Raw genomic sequence first — 11,804 nt, forward strand, 5'->3', positions numbered from 1 at the left:
TTGAGGCCCAAGTCATTTCTTTAAAGAAAGACTTGGAAAAGTGTCATGAAGGGAAATCCGCACTTGACAAGATGCTAAGTGTGCAACAATCCCCCAATGACAAGAGTGGACTTGGATTCAACTCCAATAACAAGAACAAGTCCAAGAGCAAGAGCAACAAGAAGAAGGGCCAAGACAAAGTCAAGGATCCGGCCAAGATGGTTTGCTTCAAGTGCAAGGTTGAAGGGCATCATGTTAGATCATGCCCATTGAAGAAGAAGAAGCACTTGAGTGAGAAACAACAAGGGAAACGGCCACAAGGTCAAGGTCAAGCTCATGCTCGACCTCAAGTTGAAGATAGGCCACTTCCCAAGAAGAATCAAGATATTGTTCCCCAAGAGAAGAAATCAATAAAGAAGAGAAAGGGGAACACTTGCTACTTATGCCGTGTGAAGGGGCACTTTGCTTCTTCATGTTTAAGTGGTACCTTATCCAACCCTATCATTGTTGATAATGATTATTCTCTTGGTAAGGATAAGGATGGCAATGTGTTTGCCAAATTTGTTGGAACTCAAAGTGGCTTCAAGAAAAGAACCATTTGGGTTGCCAAACCTATTGTGACTAACCTCTTAGGACCCAACTTGGTTGGGGACCAACAAGCTCAAACATGATCAATAGGTGCATGTGGAGGTCATTGGAGACTTGGCTAATTCATGAAGAATTAAGGGATCTTCATATATTATTTTGACCAAGCCAAGTCGTATGGATCATTATCTATATCTTATATCCAATGTTCCTCCTTGCGGTAACTTATACTTCAACTCTTCATATTCATTGTAAGTTACTTGCCCCTTTGCATGTTTGGTTTTGTATCAAATATGTGTTTGTATGTGTTGAGTCTTACTTGCCTATCGTGTGTATTCAAGTATGTTTGTTTGACTCATCATATACTTGTGTATTGTTGTGAGCCTAATGCATCTTGATGACATCTTATTTGGCTCTCTTTGAGTGATTAATGGAACATCCCATTTTGGGGGAGTGATATGCATTGTGCATCTCTCTTTCTTTAAAATGTGTGTATGGGGGTACCACCACTTAGTATTGATATTGCAAGATTATCTAGTCACTATGTGGTGTGTCATACTCATGAGAAATTCAAATTCTAAATGTCCATTAATCATATCTAGTTGAATTTTAGTTGCCTCTTGTTTAGAAGAAATGTTTTATCACATTATGGGGAGTAATATGTTTTGTACATATCACAAGCCTAAGAAAATGTGAACATATGAGGTTATGCCACTTGGAGTTGATACACGTAATTATCTTGATCCTAGGTGGCATATTTGCTCAAACAAGCTCCATTTCTATTGAAAAACTTTTATTAGCTCATCTTATGGATTCTTGTTTGAGTAAGAAATTCTTGGTACGGTTTTTCCTCAAATACATATCTCTATATCTTATTTGGGACACCGTTTGCTTCATGTTATTATAATCATTGTCGTGCGTGATCGTTTGACTAATTGAAGCTATCAAGAATCTTCATCCGTGCATAGTGCTTAATTCTATATACTTATCCTATGCCTTTTATTGTGAAGTTGATCCTTACTATCATTATCAATTCACCACCGGAAATTATTTCCAATATACTCATTGTCTTTGACAATTTATAACCTTGTATGTGGTTGAATTCATGGATCATCTTCACCTTGGATTGCTTCTTATTTTACTTATTTTATTTCCAAGAAATCTTTGTTGCTCCCACGTGTCTTCTTTGTCCCTTTGAAAAATCTTTTGATAAATTCTCTTGATTCATATCAAGTGTTTGTTTTGGAAGACAAACCTTTTCCTTACGGTACATTGTGCCATTGTGAAAAGTGTAGAGGGTTTGGTTTATTTGTTTGAACCTTGCTCTTTTTGGGAGTTTGCTATCTCATTCCTTCTTACATGATTTATTTGCTTAAATGAGATAAATCCTTGAGCATGTTTGTTTTATTTCATCCTTTATGCTCAATGGTTTCTTCTTAGTTCATTTGATTGAACTTTGTTGAACAAATCTTTTGTGATTTGCGTCTTTGATATATTTTGGACAACAAATTTGTTTGGTCACATCTTTATGCTTTCTTCAAATTCATTTGGTATTTTGTCCAAAGTATATCTTTCTTGGATCTTTAAAGTCTTTATGCATGCTTATATGTAATTTGTTTACATTTGTAGCGTGCTTGCCTTCTTTGATCCATTATATAGGGTATACTCCATCAAATCCTAAACGGCTAAGATGTGCATGAAATTCAAATTTCATCTATAAATATGCACATATTTATATGGAGTGTCTCCTATGTATTGTGGTTATTCTAACCATTTTGGACCCAATAAGTTTGGGGACCAAGATGTACTTGAATAATGTTTTAGGTACATTAGAGATGCAATGGAGGCTTGTCTCATCTATAAGGAAGGTGTTGTCACCATATGATAATTGGAGTCAAGCTAGGATGATGAATGAACTCTTATCTACTACATCATGCCATTGCTATCTCGGTAACAAGTATCTTATTCATGCATTCTCCTATAGCATCCAACCTCTTGTAGGTTGCATTTTGGCATGAAATTATTTATTTCGAAGATATTGCGATTCTTGAAAAATTCTTTTTAAAGAAAACTTCTTATTGTACATTTGAGTAATTTGAGAAGATGCATATGATGGGGATATATATATACATATATAAATCATGCTCATGATTCACCCACCCAAATATGCCCTCTAGCAATTTATTGCATATCAATTCCTCAAAGAACTCTTATGTGCAATTTTGATGAAATTGCGAAGTAAATCCATATTTGTGATACTTGTTGCCTCTCTCAAAATATTCCAACTAGCTTTATCCCTTATTGTTAGTTGTGATGTCTTTGAGATTCTCTTGGTTGAAGCTCATTTATATACCATAAGTGAAAATTGGAAGCCATAGGCTATATATGCCTTTTAAGCAAACATTCTTGGTATATTTTATGACTTCATCTTGGATATCTTGTCTTATTTATTTTGTTAACCTCTTGTGTGTGCATGTTTCTTTATGGATCACTATGTCCACTTTAGAAACTTATATACATGAGAGCGTTAATCCATCATCTTGATATCCTTGTTCTTTGCCAACCATCTTTTACCCTTTTGGTTTTAGTGGTGTTCGTAAAGAAGATTTATGAGTGCTTGGTTTACTTGTGTTTCTTCATGCACTCATATCTCGTAATTGTTGGACTCAAGTTATTCTTGATAAGCATATTATCTTTATCTTGGTTGTGTTCTAAATGATATAGAGGGAGTGAGGATTCCATGTTTATGCATATTGTATTCAAATGCAAACATTATAAATTATGCACGAACCTTGGGGAGATTCCTTATTTTTATTTAGAGCACTATATCTCTCTTATCATGATATCTTTGATCGTCCAATTGGATCTTTGATTGCTTGCTTTATTTGTTAAAGCTTCCTTCACCATGTTATCCTTGTGCAATCTTTGATCCTCAATATAGTTTGACTTCCTTCAAGTATTCATCATTGGATATGTGCATTTGATTCCACTCAAATTATGAGAAGTGCACACCTTGGGGAGGAACTCACATTATATTGGCTTTCTAAATTTTTCACCCATTTTGGCACTCGATGCCAATGGGGGAGAAGTTTAGAGGGTTTAAGGGAATGGTTTTATACTTAAGTTTGGTTTGTGCTTAAGTGTTTTGCCTCTCATGCATTCCATATTTATATGTCTTGCATGGTTGTATATATATAGTGGAAACTATCCCAAAGGTTAATCTTGACAATGTATGCAATGAATTCATGTTCATCACACGTGCATACATTGTGGGGGAGTTTTCTCTATATATATTGGTTCTACTCACATCCCTTGCATTTGTTGTAGTTGTGTGAGTAGAGCCGGTTTGATATGGCCTAGTAACTTTGTGTTACTTGACCATATCAAATACAACCTCTTGTATACAACTTATTCTCGGATAAGTTGCGTACTTGTTTCTAATATTCATTATATAAACCCTCTTATTGTGATTGTCATCAATTACCAAAATGGGGGAGATTGTAAGGGTATATTGCCCCTATGTGTGGTTTTGGTAATTAATGACAACCCCTATGGACTAATGTTTTCATTAAGTTTATATGAAGGAATATTCCATAGGTACTACTTGTACTCCATGTGTTGGATTCAAGTATGGATGCCATGAAGATAAAGATATACCTTGTGTATTGGCATCAAGATCATCGGTTTGAAGATAAATATGTGATATGATCAACAAGAAGAAATGAAGATGGAGTTCTTATGTGGAACTCAATATTAGCCATGCTCTATCTTAAGTGAGTATGAGAAGATGCAAGGTTGAGTCATGCAAGTTCAAGATGAGCATCTCAAGTGGATCACATGCTTGAAGCTTGCCGTCCATTTGGTGATTTTATCGGTTATTCATGATATAAGGTTCTACCTTTTATATTTATGATAAAATCCCCTCCTACAGATTCTTGTGTTTTCACTTTCCATAGGATAGCATTTGTTCTTATCTCTCAAACAAAATTGGTTTCATTCGAATCGGAGTTCGGGAGCATTTGTTATTAAAGAAAAAGTAAAAGAAGAAAAAGAAAAGAAAAGGGGAGGGGCCAGCCGGCCGACCGGGCCAGCCACCGGCCCACCCGGTCCGCAACCGGGCGCCAACCGGACCGGCTTTTGGCCCGTGACCGGCCTCGGGCCCGGTCCGTGACCGGCCTGCCCGGCGCTGCCCCCGGCCTGGCCGGACGCCTCCCTGGGCCGCCTCCGCCCCGCTCGGCCCACGCGGCCTGCGCAGCCAGCTCGCGCCGCACGCCTGTGGCTATCTGCCGCCTCCTGCGCGGTCTGCTCCCATCCGGTCGGTGGCCCGGCTCGGCCGGATGGCTGACTGGCCTCCTCGGCCCAGCATCCGGTCAGCCGGCTGGGCCGCCGGCCTGGGACTGTTTTCTGCCGTTTTTTCTGCCCGATTTTCTTGTCTTTTTCTCTGTATTTTCCCCCAACGGGTATATTTGCTCCCTAGCTATAAATAGCCCCTTCTTCCACCTTGAGCTAGTTACTTCTTCCCTCTCTCTCACCTCCATTGTTGCATTTGACGAAGTTGCTCTCTCTCTTGTCCCCCCCCCATGATTCTTGCTCATTCTTGAGAGATTCTTGCTCATTCTTGAGGGATCTAAGACAGGAGATCTAGATCTACACTTCCACCAAACCATTTCTTCTCTAAATGAGGGGAACTCTTTGGATCTAGATCTTGGAGTCTTTTGTTGACTTTCCCCATTGTTCTTCCTCTCCAATCTCATCCTAGCATTTGTTGTTTGGGTGAGATTTGAGTGTGAAGGACTTGAACACCTCTAGTGTTCTTGCTTTGCATCATTTCATAGTGTTGAGCTCTCCACCACGATTAGTTCGAGTGAGAGACCGTGAGCTTGTTACTCTTGGAGGGAGACCTCCTAGTTGGCTTGACGGTTGGTGCTCCGGTGATCTCTTCAAGAAGATTGTGAAGAGGCCCGGGCTTCTCCTTCGTGGAGCTTGTGAAGTGGTTGTGGAGCTTGCCATCTCCGGAGCGAAGGAAAAGCTAACCATAAGGAAAGGGTCATTATCCTTCGTGGGTGTGGTTCGGAGAATAGGGTGAGCCTTCGTGGCGCGGGGAATCCTTCGTGGGACCTCCACTCCTCCAAACGTGACGTACCTTCTTGCAAAGGAAGGGAACACGGGAATACATCCTCGTCTCCGCGTGACTCGGTTATTTCTATACCCGAGCTCTCTTTCCTTGTGATAGCCATCGTGCTTGAAGTACATATATATATCTTGCTATCACTTGTGCTACATATATCTTGTGCCTATCTTGCTTAGCTCTAGTTGTCATTGTTACACTTAGTTGAGTTTAGCATATTTAGGGTTTATGCTTGTAAACTAAACATTAGTTTAATTCCGCATTCTTACAAGACAAATCCGCAAGAGTTTATAATTACCTATTCAACCTCCCTCTAGGCGACATCTCGATCTTTCAAAAAATCATGTCCACATCGGAACACTAAAGCAAGCTCGCAAGTTGAAAATGCATGTCGATAGCCGGAACACTAGTTAAGCACAGTCCTATCGCTGATTCTATTCTTGTCAGCATTATCATCAATCTTTTTATTCGTTGTCATCGTCCCTGTTTCAACGGGAATTATATATACGTACGTCCATGAAAAAAGCAGGTGTGAAGCAATATCGATCAAGAGGTGCACAGCCAGCTATCGAAGCTGATCTACAGATGCACACGCATCCCGTAGCTACAGTGAGTATCCATGAAATAAAAAATCTAATAAACATGACTGGTTCAGTGGTTCTGTGTGGCATATTTTGTCATAATTTTTCTTTGCGGAGGATTTTTTTATAAGTTCCTACTGAGATTTTTGGAAGTTCGCTCCCACAAAAAGTCCAAATAAGGTTGAGACCGAGCTACATATAATCTTTTATTTTCAAAAATTCGGAATCATAGTTTTAAGTTTCAAAATAATCTGAAAAAAATCCTGGAGGTAGACAATGATGAAATTTACAAACATGCAAAATCTCAATATGAAATTCTTTGTATTGTAGACTACACAAAAATGACAAAATCAGACAGGTTTTATAGTTTTGAAATGTGCACTATTCACTATTCTCAGATCCATACATTTGTCATTTTTGTGTAGCCTAAAACACTAAGAATTTCATATTGATATTTTTCATGTTTGTAGATTTCATCATTGGCTACATCTAGGATTTTTTTCAGAATTTTTTGAAACTTAAAAATATAATTTACGATTTTTTGAAAATAAAGAGCTACATGTAACTCGACCTGCATTTATCCACTCTCGTACAATATACCCCTATATTCTCGATCGGTTCCTCCTGGTCGCATTGAGTACTAAAACAGTGTGCCTTCTGCACAACCACGCACCGCACCGGCCTAGCTATCTGCATCTGGAGTCTGCTTGCTGATGCAGAGGGATGGTCAACAGGACGATCTCTCGAATGGCTTCTGCTGCATGTAACTAAATCAAGATCGTATGGTCAAGCTGCATAATGGAACTGATCAAGCATATAGAGACATACATCACCATTCTGGAGGGATAGATAAGTTAGTTCAGGAAGAAGAGATGAGAGGCTGGCATGAAGGATAAGAGCCGCCCGGGTTAGCCAAGGAGACCTGCCTCTGCCTATAGTGAGAGAGCTCACATCTCATTGATCGATCAAGCTAAGCTAGCTAGCCAGCCAGAGGCAAGTCATCCTTGGCTACCAGAACAAGCCAAGCCCTTATCACCATGCAAGGTCACTCCCTCTCTACAAGTCTCTCTCTGGAGTCATGGACTCTAATGCTCTCTTAATCGTTTCTTCAGTGTACACTGGAAAAAACTTTCCTAATTTGGGTCGGCCGCTGTTATGGTATTGGCACCTTCTGTGTAGACCCTATTTATAGTACTAGCTCCAAAGTGGCAAAATATTGCAAGAGGCTAGCACCAGTTGCAGATGGTACCGATTCAGCAAGGAGCAAATCTGTATCTTTTCCCTGATTTGGAAAAATATTCGCAGAATCTGGTCGCCGTTGCTTGTGCGGCCCGTGCTTCTCGAATACCTTATCTCTGCCACTTGGCGGTGCAGGAGGGCGCGTAAGTTGACCCATCATCATCGATCCTAAAGCGAGAACAGACCGGTCTGCAAAATATATGCTACTTTGATCGGAATCTCGATGAGGATAATGCATTTCTATAGTCTCCATATGAAGCTTCTTTCTCTCTAAAGCTATGAAAAATGCGGCAAACTTAATCTCATGTGTGTTACAAGTACAAAACTCAAGCACTAAGAACACTACTGACAATATATAATGGGTTTCCGTTTGATGCTATCGTTTGTATGTCTACAAAAGGGAACTTCTACTAGACCACTTGTGTACTGAGTCGTCACCAGTGACCTCAATGGCTCCGACTTTGGAGATCTTTCCGTCTACTTAATTACTTTAGTTAAGCCCATAGTAGCTTGTTGGTCGCAGCCTGAAACTTTGCCGTTTCTGGATAATCATTGGAACCTCTTTCTCAGAGTGCCAGTGTCTCTTATCTCTTAACTAATTTCCAAATGCAGAGAGAGCTCAAAGCATCTGTTTCCAACGAAAACTCAAATGTACACTGGGCTACTTTTTTTTTTCTTTTTCAAACTTCAAAACTTTTGATTTATATTTTTTTTTAAAAATCATAAACGTAGAGAATGTCGTAATCTGTCAGGTTTTGCTTCAGTGTCCTCCCGGTCTCCAAACTTTCGCCTCTATGGACGGTTAAGATCTTCCGCTACATCTACGTGGGCTAACTTTTTATTCCTTCAACTTTGACAGTGGATGCGGGTGGGGGGGGGGGGGGGGGACACCGAAGCACATATATCAGTGTGTGAATTTTCAGATTGAAATACATTATATTTTACCCTCAGTAGAAATGATAAAATATCACAAAATGATAAAATCTGGATTTTAGTGTACTGTTCACCAATGGTGAAATCAAAATTTGTTATTTTTGCTGAGCCTAAAATACAACATATTTTATTGTAAAAATTTACACACTTGTAAATTACAATATTTTCTATATACAGTATATTTTTTTAGCATGTTTGAAATAAAATTTTCATTGGTTCAAAAAAACGGCCTACATATAGACCAAGCTCGAGAAGTCCATTCTTGTTCGCGAGTGCCATACAATGCGTCAGTTGAATTGTGTTGGGCCGCCATACTCGGCCTGGGACCAAGCGCAGTCCGAATTACTGAACATGTTGGATGTTCCAAGGAAGGGAATTTTTTCAAAGGAAACCTGTTGGCTTGGGACAACATGCACGCATCAGGCCATCCCTTATTTGTCATTAAAATTTGTTGGAGCTTCACCTCACACTCTCACAGCTCCTCTCTTTTCTCTCATATACGTGCACAAGGCAGAAGAACATGCATGCAGTTTTCCTTTTTCTGTAATTCTCTGCAATTCGTCCCATCACAAGTTTATGTAGCACACTAACTCAGAGGAGGATTACCCACTCACTCACTCTAGGGCGGGTTTGGTAGGGTGTGAGGCCCTTTTTTGCGTGGGCTGGAACGTGGAACGGATCGTTTGGTTGCATGCAGGCCGCCGAGTTTTTGCATCGCACGGTTCTCAAAGCAGGCAGTTTTTTCAGGGCCAGGCCCGTTCTCGCACTACTTCGGCTCCACTGATGCAACATTTGCACGAGTTGTTGCTTAAGCTCACTCTCCTTTACACTACTCCACACACCCTCTCTCAAATCAACACAAATATAGTCCGAATCGAAATAAGCTATACACGAAAAAGATGCATGTCGATGATACGAACCAATTCCCACAATCGATTTCGAGTTTCGTCGGTCGTAAATCATCAATTTCGTGTATGAAGTTTTAAACGAATTTTGCCAAATTCGTCGCACACGCTCAACCGTTTGAAATTTCTTTTGAGGAGTAGGTTTACCTCACTATTCCACACGACTTTCATGTTGACAGGTTTTTATTTCTGTGTACATACACTGATACATAAATGACTCACAAGTATATTATAATCTATACGTATGTGTGAGTAAGGTTTGGACTACTTTGCCTCAACTTCTCGCTCGCCATCTTCATGAATGGCGACGTGGTGATGATAGGTGAGAAGTGAGAGGTGATAATCCATGGTGCTGGAGTCATGGTGGTGTTCGTCTTCGTGGTCAACGACGTGCTGTGACCGACGTGATCGACGGTGTCATGGTGATGTTCGTCTTCGTGATCGGCGATGTTCTCATGCTTGTGACCGGCATGACTGATGGTGCCATGGTGGAGTTCGTCTTCCTGGTCGGCGACGTGCCCATGTTTGTGACCGGCGTGACCGGCGGTGTCCTGGTGGTGTTCGTCTTCGTGGTCGGTGACGTGCCGATGCTTGTGACCGGCGTGACCGGCGGTGTCCTGGTGGTGTTCGTCTTTGTGGTCGGTGACATGGTGATACTTGTGACCGGCATCACCGACGGTGTCATGGTGGTGTTCTTCTTCGTGGTCGGCGATGTGGTGATGCTTTTGACTGGCATGACCGGCGGTGCCATCGCCGACATGCCGAAGCTTGTGAACGGCGGTGCCATGTTGATCTTGTGATAGGTGAGGTAAGGTCACCATGTTGCCATATAGGTGAGGCTAGGAAAACCATGAGACCAACCAATCAAAGTGTCACTTGGGTGCCACCCGATACAACCCAGCCTATCAAACGATGTGCGATTCGTAAACCGGAGCTCGTCCGGAACGAGATGGAAGTCCCATCTCGCTGTCGCAGTGAGTTATGAATCACATGCAGCCTACCAAACGTACCCCTAGCTGTGTGCACACAAAACCATTCAACATTTGGGTAACTTCTCCTCAACGGCCAAACACGCACGTATGCACGCATTGACGCATGCATGCCTACCGGATTATAGATGCAGGTCACATCTTCCCTATGGGCCCATTTAGTATAGTGAACCAATTTGTTGCATCATGCGTCAGTGAGAAGAATGCTCCTCCGCGTTTTAGACGGGCCACATGTCAGAAGCGGTTTGTTGTTTGGTCGCCTAGGCTGTTCATTTCTGCACCGGATGGGGAAGTGAGGCCCCATTATTTGGTTCCATGCATGTTTTTCCTAGCCTCACCTATATGGCAACATGGTGACCTTACCTCGCCCATCAAAAGCATTGGCACATCTCCGACCACGAAGCAAGCGACCACCATAGCACCGCCATTCACGCCGGTCACAAGCATCACCACGTTGTCGACCACGAAGACGAAGACAACCATGACACCGCTGGTCACGTCAGTCACAAGCATCACCACGTTGCCGACCACGAAGATGAAGATCACCATGACACTGTCGTTCACGCCGGTCAAAAGCATCACCACATCGCCGATCAAGAAGACGAAGACCACCATGACACTGCCGGTCACGTCGGTCACAAGCATCACCACACGCCGCCGACCATGAAGACGAACACCACCATGAAACCGTTTTTCACGCCCGTCACAAGCATCACCACGCGTCGACCACGAAGACAAACACCACCATGACACTGTTGTTCACCGCTCTTCATGCCCGTCACAAGCATCACCATGTCGTCAACCACGAAGACGACACCGCCATGACACCGCCAGTCACGCCAGCCACAAGCATCACCACGTCCCCAACCACGAAGACGAACACCACCATGACACCGCCCGTTCACGCCCGCCACAAGCATCATCATGTCGCCGACCATGAAGCTGAATACCACCATGGCACCGCCGGTCACGCCGGTCACAAGCATCACCACATCGTTGACCACGAAGACACACACCCCATGCCGCCACCACCATGGTTTATCACCTCTCATTTCTCACCTATCATCGCCACATCGCCGCCCATGAAAAGATGGCAAGTGAGAAGTTGAGCAAAAGTAATCCAAAACATACTCACACATTCGTAAGAATTACAATATACTAGCGAGTCATTTATCTATCAATCTATGTCCACCGACACAAAAATCTTTCAACAGGTGACATAGGCATCCCAAATGGGCCTGCCGAAGATAGTACCCGGAGTTTACTGAAGGCCCACTATCCGAAGAATAAGAAGATTCGAGAGTCCAAGATATATTAAGGAAAGCTAGAGTTGTAATAGGAAGAGTTATTTGTAATTCGGCGGGATGAGTTAGAAACCGTCCCGGACTCGTAACTTGTACAAAACGAAACCCTCGGCTCCACCTCCTATATAAGGGGGAGTCGAGGGACAAAGGATGAATCGAAT

Source organism: Lolium rigidum, chromosome 5 (genome assembly GCF_022539505.1).
Source record: "Lolium rigidum isolate FL_2022 chromosome 5, APGP_CSIRO_Lrig_0.1, whole genome shotgun sequence".
In the NCBI taxonomy this organism is placed as follows: Eukaryota; Viridiplantae; Streptophyta; class Magnoliopsida; order Poales; family Poaceae; genus Lolium; species Lolium rigidum.